At 33.0% G+C, this 7,411-nt stretch overlaps 1 long non-coding RNA gene across 1 annotated transcript; it reads left to right on the forward strand.

Annotated features, from left to right (window-relative positions):
* The first annotated feature begins 1,727 nt into the window (after positions 1–1,727).
* LOC128218922 (uncharacterized) lies at positions 1,728–6,611 on the forward strand. The gene is made up of 3 exons (XR_008258509.1): positions 1,728–1,783; positions 6,045–6,152; positions 6,511–6,611. It is a non-coding gene; the product is annotated as an uncharacterized LOC128218922 (long non-coding RNA).
* Positions 6,612–7,411: the final 800 nt, after the last annotated feature.

Genomic DNA, 7,411 nt, shown 5'->3' on the forward strand with positions numbered 1-7,411 from the left:
GGGCACAGTCTGCGTTCTTATAAAGTGCTAGCTAAGACCTTAGACTTGTTGACCAATGAGTGAGAAAAATTCCATCAGACAGATGGCATTGGTTACATTTTTATTTAGTAACCATTTAAGGTTGTTTTGACTAATATTTATGTGAAAACAGTCCGTTCTGTAGGGACCGCGTCTGGTAAATAGATTATATTGCTTGACATGAACTGCTATCTGCATTTACTTCAATAGTTTGAAGTTGTGTATTTAAAAGAACAAGAAGATCTTTGCTGAAATCGTATATAGAAAGCAGCTGAAATAAAGTCATTCATGGTTTTGAGCCCATTTCATGATGATTTTCTTATTCTTTAGATAAAAAAAGGGCACACGATTATCGGAGCCTGAGTTACTTAAATGAACTCCATACATCTCAACTGTTAAAAAACATTATTTCAATTAAATCATTATACATTTTTTATTTTCTTTGTAATTTTTGAGGATGTGGCCACTCCAAGAAAAAAGAGTGATGATGTTTAAAAAAATTGGGAATAATTTGATTGGTAACCACATAGTTCATTATATGTATTTTCTTTATTTGAAGGTTTGCAATGAAGGCAGACAATTATGAACTTGTCATGACAGCTGCTCGTCACTATTGGAACGCGTGTTGTCCCCTCGTCAGTCAGCCAATTGGGCGGGAATTGCTTCGTGAGCCAGTCAGAATTATTCTACAATGTATCACTGAAACCGCAGATAGTAAGAAAAAGGAGGTAAGTAATTGTTTTAAACTCTGATTCATTGAAATATTCAATTCCTTGTCAGCCATCATAATAGAGTGCTTCCCAAGCCAATTAGGATAGATTATCATGTTGATCAGGAAAATGGAAGAGATAATATTTTTATAAACAAAATGGAGCGGAAGTTGACTTATAATGTAAAATATTACTCAGAAATTTGGTAGGAAAAGGTAATTTGACTTAATTTTTAATTAGAATCCAATTTGGATATTACTTTGATTGATTGTTAATTATTCAAAACAATATCCTTTTTTTCTTTGATAAGGCTAAATGGAACAGTGTCTGCTTGAAATGAGAACAGTCAATTATGATTATGAAGTGAGTTTCCCTATTGATTTTATGCTTCTTCAGGAGAAGACCGACAATGAAGATAGACAAAGCGTGGAAGCAGAAATCGGTGAGACAAAATCCGACAGTGGTCGATCAGCAGGTGGAATTGGTGCGGTGATAGATGACTTAATATTACGAGCGGCACTTTATAGTGTGCTCTTCCAATCATATGCAGATGAGGGACAATGGGAGGCTGGTCTGCTGGCGATGGACCAGGCGATTACAGACATGCCGAGGACTAAACATAGCCTGTATGTAAAAACCATGCTTAGATTTGCAAGATGGTCATGTTAAAATACCTACAATCAAAGAAGGCTTGGCATGCATGCCGGAGCTCATTTATGAAATATAAAATAACATATGTTCGAACAGTCATGAATGCGTGTATTTTGGCAATTTCTATTAAGAACAACAAATATTTTACAGTTTTGTGTTAGTGTTTTACAAGACATATTGTTGTTCATAGCAAAAACAGTACCAGAACTATATTTCATTTGTTTCTTATAGTGCAACTTTTAAAGTTTGCTCAGATTCATTTGTTTCTACTATTAAATACTTAATATGCCATATTTCTGTAACCTCACATTTGGTCACTTTGTTTCAGCCTGATATTCAAGCACCGTGTGATGACTAAGGCCAGACTGGGAAGAAGTGTTGCCATGGATATTCAGAAGTTCAAGGTCAGTGTTACATACTTGATTTTTTCTTTAACCTATAAGGTTCTTTGAACGGTAGTTTTCTACTGAAGTATTTGTATGTGAGTTAATATCAACTTTGTTTGTTCGCCGAGGATCTGGTGAACAATATTCTCTGATGATTATTAGTATGAAGTTAATGTATGTATTTTCTTTGAATGTTTTCTTAAATTTCCAGGGTTAAAGTAATAATTACTGCACATACTACATGATTTATTAAAATTATGCTTTGGGGCTAACTGAGAGTCATATAATTTCAATAATGTGGGTAGTGTGAGTTGTAATTGTTTTGAACCATACTGTCAAAGACACTTAATTCAATAAGTATCATAAACCAAAATAAATTGAACTTTAAGGACAACTTTCTATGTTCCATTTGCATGCATGGTAAATTGATTTGAATAAATATGTTTATATAAGGCTTGATTTTACTAATTGATGGCATCTATCAATGGATAGATTATGGGTCTTCATGAAACCAAAAAACAGATTTACCAATAGTAATGTATAAACCTGTGTACAGTTTTGTCTTCAAATTTAAAATTATCGGATAATAAATGCTTTTCATACAAGGCTTCTAAAAGTTTGGAACTTCAATCGGTCCGAACCCGGGCGACACCCCCCCCCCAAAAAAAAAAATCCCCCCCTCAAAAAAAGGCCTGTTGTCAAAGTCTGATTATTTAGAAATGTTACACATTTTTCACGACTTGTGTTCTGTCAATATTTTATCGCGATGTGGCAATTTTTAAGAGGGCTCTAGAACCATCATAGCCGATTAAGGTAGTCATTGATAGAAACTTAATTCAAATGAGATTCTCATTGAGTTCTGCAACGATTCTAACAAGGTAAGTCAACATTCAACTGATAATCTCGAATAATAATATATATCTAGATTTATAAGCTAAGTTTGATATCGACAACAAATTTTTCATTAATGTGAATTAAAATGACGTAAGCGGCGCATTCAGCTATCAGACTCTGTAGTTAATCAAGCTTGTTGCTGTAAATATCCTATATGATTAGGTTAATTAATTTGGAATTTTGATGCTTTCGCAGATTAACAATAACAATTGCATTTATCTTTACAACCGTTTTTAACCAGCAATGCTTCTATCGTAATGTGACGATGAGCTGTTTATATGCTTAAGTCAAAATAAATTTTCTGTTCTGTTCTGTTCTATCATTACAATTTAAATTTCACAATTGGTTATCAACATGTAATGATTGATGCCAACATAGCATATTGTTATGTGAAAATATTGTTAACACTTAATCAAGATAGCTCTAAGCACATAATTAACACATAATTTGTTTAATTGTGTCTTCTGCGACCTACCAATACACGTGATTGGACCGATTGCAAGTGTCTGCTAATTAATAGATATCGACTGGTCAGCGTAGCGGAAAAAAGCAGCTGGTCGCATTGGTCCGATGGTAACTAGGACACTTTTATTGGGGGTAATTTTGAATGTGTGAATGACCCAAGAATGTTTGTGTATTACAATTTCTACAATTTTTACTGACTTAGTCGTTTTTGATCGAAATTATAAAAAAATTAGAAAGTTTTGGATCGATTTTGTTCACACTTTTTGAAACTGAAATCGGTCTGGCATGGTCAAAATCGGTCCAGACCGGCAAATTTCCATTTTTTAGAAGCCCTGTTTTCATATGGTCAGCTGTATATATGTCAAATAGCTCGTATGAATGAAATAATAAATATACTTTTTTTCTTGGTATTTGTTGTATCTTTTTTCCTGGTCTGAAATTGAAACCTGATGCTAACCATAAAAGCAACACCCTTTTAATTTTTTAATATAAATGTTAAATGTGCAGCATGAACTGCGAAAGCTGGAACCTGATAGGTCTAGACGACGCAAGGTTTGTGTGTGCACAAAACATGGAAAAATGGTTCATTCTATCATGCATGGGTTTAAGAAGATGGCATTCTAAGTATGCTTGTGAAAGTAAATGAGATGGCTTATCAGTGTGCTCAGATCATGTGGTATGGGCATTTCATTGACCTTGCGCATTATTACCTCATTAAAATCATCATTCGGTCTAGGAAAACACTTAAAAGCCTGCTGTTGGATGGGGCATCAGTTAAAGCAGTGAGAGTGCAGTGTTTCATTTTCAAAACCAGCTTGAATGTGTCCCTTAGACTCATATACTCCATAGACATGGGTCAAGAGAAAAAATGGAGAGTCGGAGGTCTAATTTTCTTACATGGTTAAACTGAAGTAATTCATAGTTATTTTATGCTAGATTGTTTGGTAGGAGTACTTGAACAACAATTTCCATCAGCTTGTTTTTGTCATCACAATTGACCTAAAAAAATGAGTATAAACCTATAACACTATTTTACTTCTTTGTTTGTGCAAACCACAGGATATGCTGGTAAGAGTTTGTTAGCTGCTAAAAATCATGCAATCCTCAGGATAGACAACACTATTTTGTTTTGTTCTGTTTAAGTTATAGTTTCATGTTCTCATTCTTTGCACTGGAAGAATTCTGATCAATTACCTTTACCATGCTATAGATTCATTTTACGGTGTTTGTATTTTTGTAATTGGTTTGATGTTATAAAAAAATTACATAAGGGTAAGAGTGGTTTAGTGGATAAATGTCCGCCTTTCACCCAAGAGGTTGTGGGTTTGATCCCCATCAGGGGAACTTTCTCATATACTCTCAAACGGACACAGTGCAGGCTCAAATTCATGGAAAGTTCTTGACCGTTACAAGCTTAAGTAGCTTTATTTATTATGCCAAATTTCATTCTAAATCTTAATTTTACTGCAGAAAAAATAGTTTTTCTGGATATTCATGAGGTAAGTTTCCTTTTAAAGTCCCAAAATGCGTAAATATTACACAAATTATACCAAAATACAAATAGTGAACTTAACTAAGTCCTGTTATAAGGGACTTGAGATGTTTGGTAAAATTGAGGCCTAGTATCTGCCCAGGAAACGGGCTCTCTCAACTGTTAGTGCAATCAAGCTGAAACAAATTAATATAAACCAGTGAGGTTTTATTTACTTTTTCCAAATAAAATTTAATCAATCATAACCAAAGAATCTGTACTTGATTCAGTACACATTCATACATCTTTATATATTCTGGTTGGTCACAAGCCTTTAACTTTTCAAGAATTTTGTTGACATATAATAATCCTGGTAGTATAAATACCAAATTGAAATGGACAACAAATTAATAGTACAACTAGTCATATTTTTAATGTTAAGAATATGACCATCATGTTTGTAGCAAATGACCCTGTTGGGATATTATGGCCGACCAGTTCTTTGACAATGCAATGCAAAGATGTGTACTTTTCTCTTGTTTAATCTTAGATAATTTGTCACTCAGTCATAAAAAAGTTCTCCTCTTACTGTTATATTGTCTAAGGTCTGGGTCTGGTCCGTATAGTTTTTGTGTTTAAATTGTCATATAATTTTATGCTAAAATAAAAACATCAATTAAATGTTTTAACTAATAAATGCTGAATTATGGAAGGTTTAAATTTTTCCTGAACCATCATTCTTAATAGAAATAAATATACCTGCTTAGATTAGTAGGTTTGCTTTATTTTTTAAATATTTCAGTACATTTTTATTAATGGTGATGAAGAGATGGAGATGGTTTCAAAAATATTGTTGTTGTTTTTGTTAATTTTTATCTATTTTTAGTTATGGGTTTCCGTAAGTTTTATTATTGGTTTAATGGTGTGTTCTATATCAGCATAGAATTTTTAACATCATAGACTATTGCTAGATAAATAAAACTGCAGCAAATAAATCTGCTTGGTTTTCTCTGTTTTGGGGATTTTGTGTATTTTGTGAACATTTTACATTTTAATCCTATAGATGCATTAAAATAACATTTTTTATTATAGAAATATCATTTTTTAGGCATGGTTCCATTGATATCAAATTATATAATTGAAGTTTTCAATTTTATGCTTAACATGTCATTAAATGTCATAATTTTTAAATTTATGGTTGTGAATTAAGTTCAACCAAATGTATCTAGATTTTCAAAGCTATTTTCAGTCTTAATGAATTTTCAGTCCAAAACCTTACAAGAGCTTATTTTTGTACTATTATGTCTTTGATAAAAATAATAATTCCTACTTCTTACAAGTTTTATCATTATGGTAACAACCCCCACCATCTTTATATCAGTGTATTAATCATGGTATCATAGATATTTTTTGTTTTATTAATAATCACTATTTTATTGAACATTTCAGGATGAGAGTGAGGATTACGTTGCTCACATGTGGCGACGTGTTGCCCTCATGTCCAAAGAAACGTCGGAGCAGCTTCTTTCATACCAGAACGCCATTGAGGCCCTCTCTGTAAGTCTTTCAAACCTTTGACTACTATAGTGAATTGTATTTTAATGAAATTACCCCGATCTTAACAGTGCTTTGATTTCTATTGTTGTGAATTTTTCACTATGCTTTGCCAATTTAAGCTCTTTGAATTAAATTTGCATCAAACTATACTGTGCCTGATTAATATGGGTCAATCAGTGTGTCTCTTTTTCATTTGTAAAATGTGTCCCTTTTTTAAAAAAATTTTGGATCAAACACAAAATCTTATGAGTATATCAAAATAGAAAATGCTTATTCTATAAAAACACTTTGCATTAATACCTTCATTTAGATTAGGTTAATAAATTTACTTATTATAATAACTAATATTGCATTACAGAGTGAAAGTACAACCTGGCTTAAATTGGACCTTCTTCAAGAGTTTGCCCAGTGGCTGTGTGTGCGAGACTTTCATGTCGAGGACGCTGTCGATCAGCTTCAATGGGAGATCGATATAATGATCAACATGCAGGCTGAGATCGACGCCAAAAACAGGAAGGTATGATCAAGGAAAGATAATAGTCATTAATATATCACTTGTTGATTGTTTTTAGTCACAATTTTAAGGAATGATTTTATTGTTTAGCATGTCTGTTAATGTTTTTTGAAGAAAGAAATTAAGTTATCGATGTCTTGGATTCGACAGCAGCAATGATGGTACATGTACATGTTGTACAAAAGCTTTACTCTAAGTGATTATAATTCATAACAATTCTAAGATCATCTCATGAAGCTTAATGTACACAATTTTACCAGTTACAGTACACAAACATATGCATCATATGCCCTTAACTCTGATTTTGAAAACATGAGTTATGCCTGTTTTCACGTGAATGAAACTGCAATAAGTACCAACAAGTAGCAGTGGTCTTGTTTTTGTGTCGCCTGAAAAGACGACATATAGGGGTTACTTTTGTGGGCAGCGGCGTCGGCGTCCCATTTTCGCTTGTTTGGGGTATATCTCCTACTAAACTATTAGTGGTATCAACTTGAAATTTCATATGTAGATAGATCTAATTGAGGGAGTAAGGTTCATTCCGACTCTAGCGTAGGGTGTTTTGCAAAAATTTTGTACTTTGAGAGTATTTCTTATTTATTCTTATATTATAAATGCAGATTTTCGTAGCGTAAAAATCCCCTGATGTAATATCAAAATCCCCTGGACTTCAGACCAAAATCCTCAGGGAAGCCTCTCAGAAATATGGCATGTATGATACTGATTTATATTAGCATGTACAGAC

The sequence above is a fragment of the Mya arenaria genome, chromosome 15 (assembly GCF_026914265.1).
Source record: "Mya arenaria isolate MELC-2E11 chromosome 15, ASM2691426v1".
NCBI lineage: Eukaryota > Metazoa > Mollusca > Bivalvia > Myida > Myidae > Mya > Mya arenaria.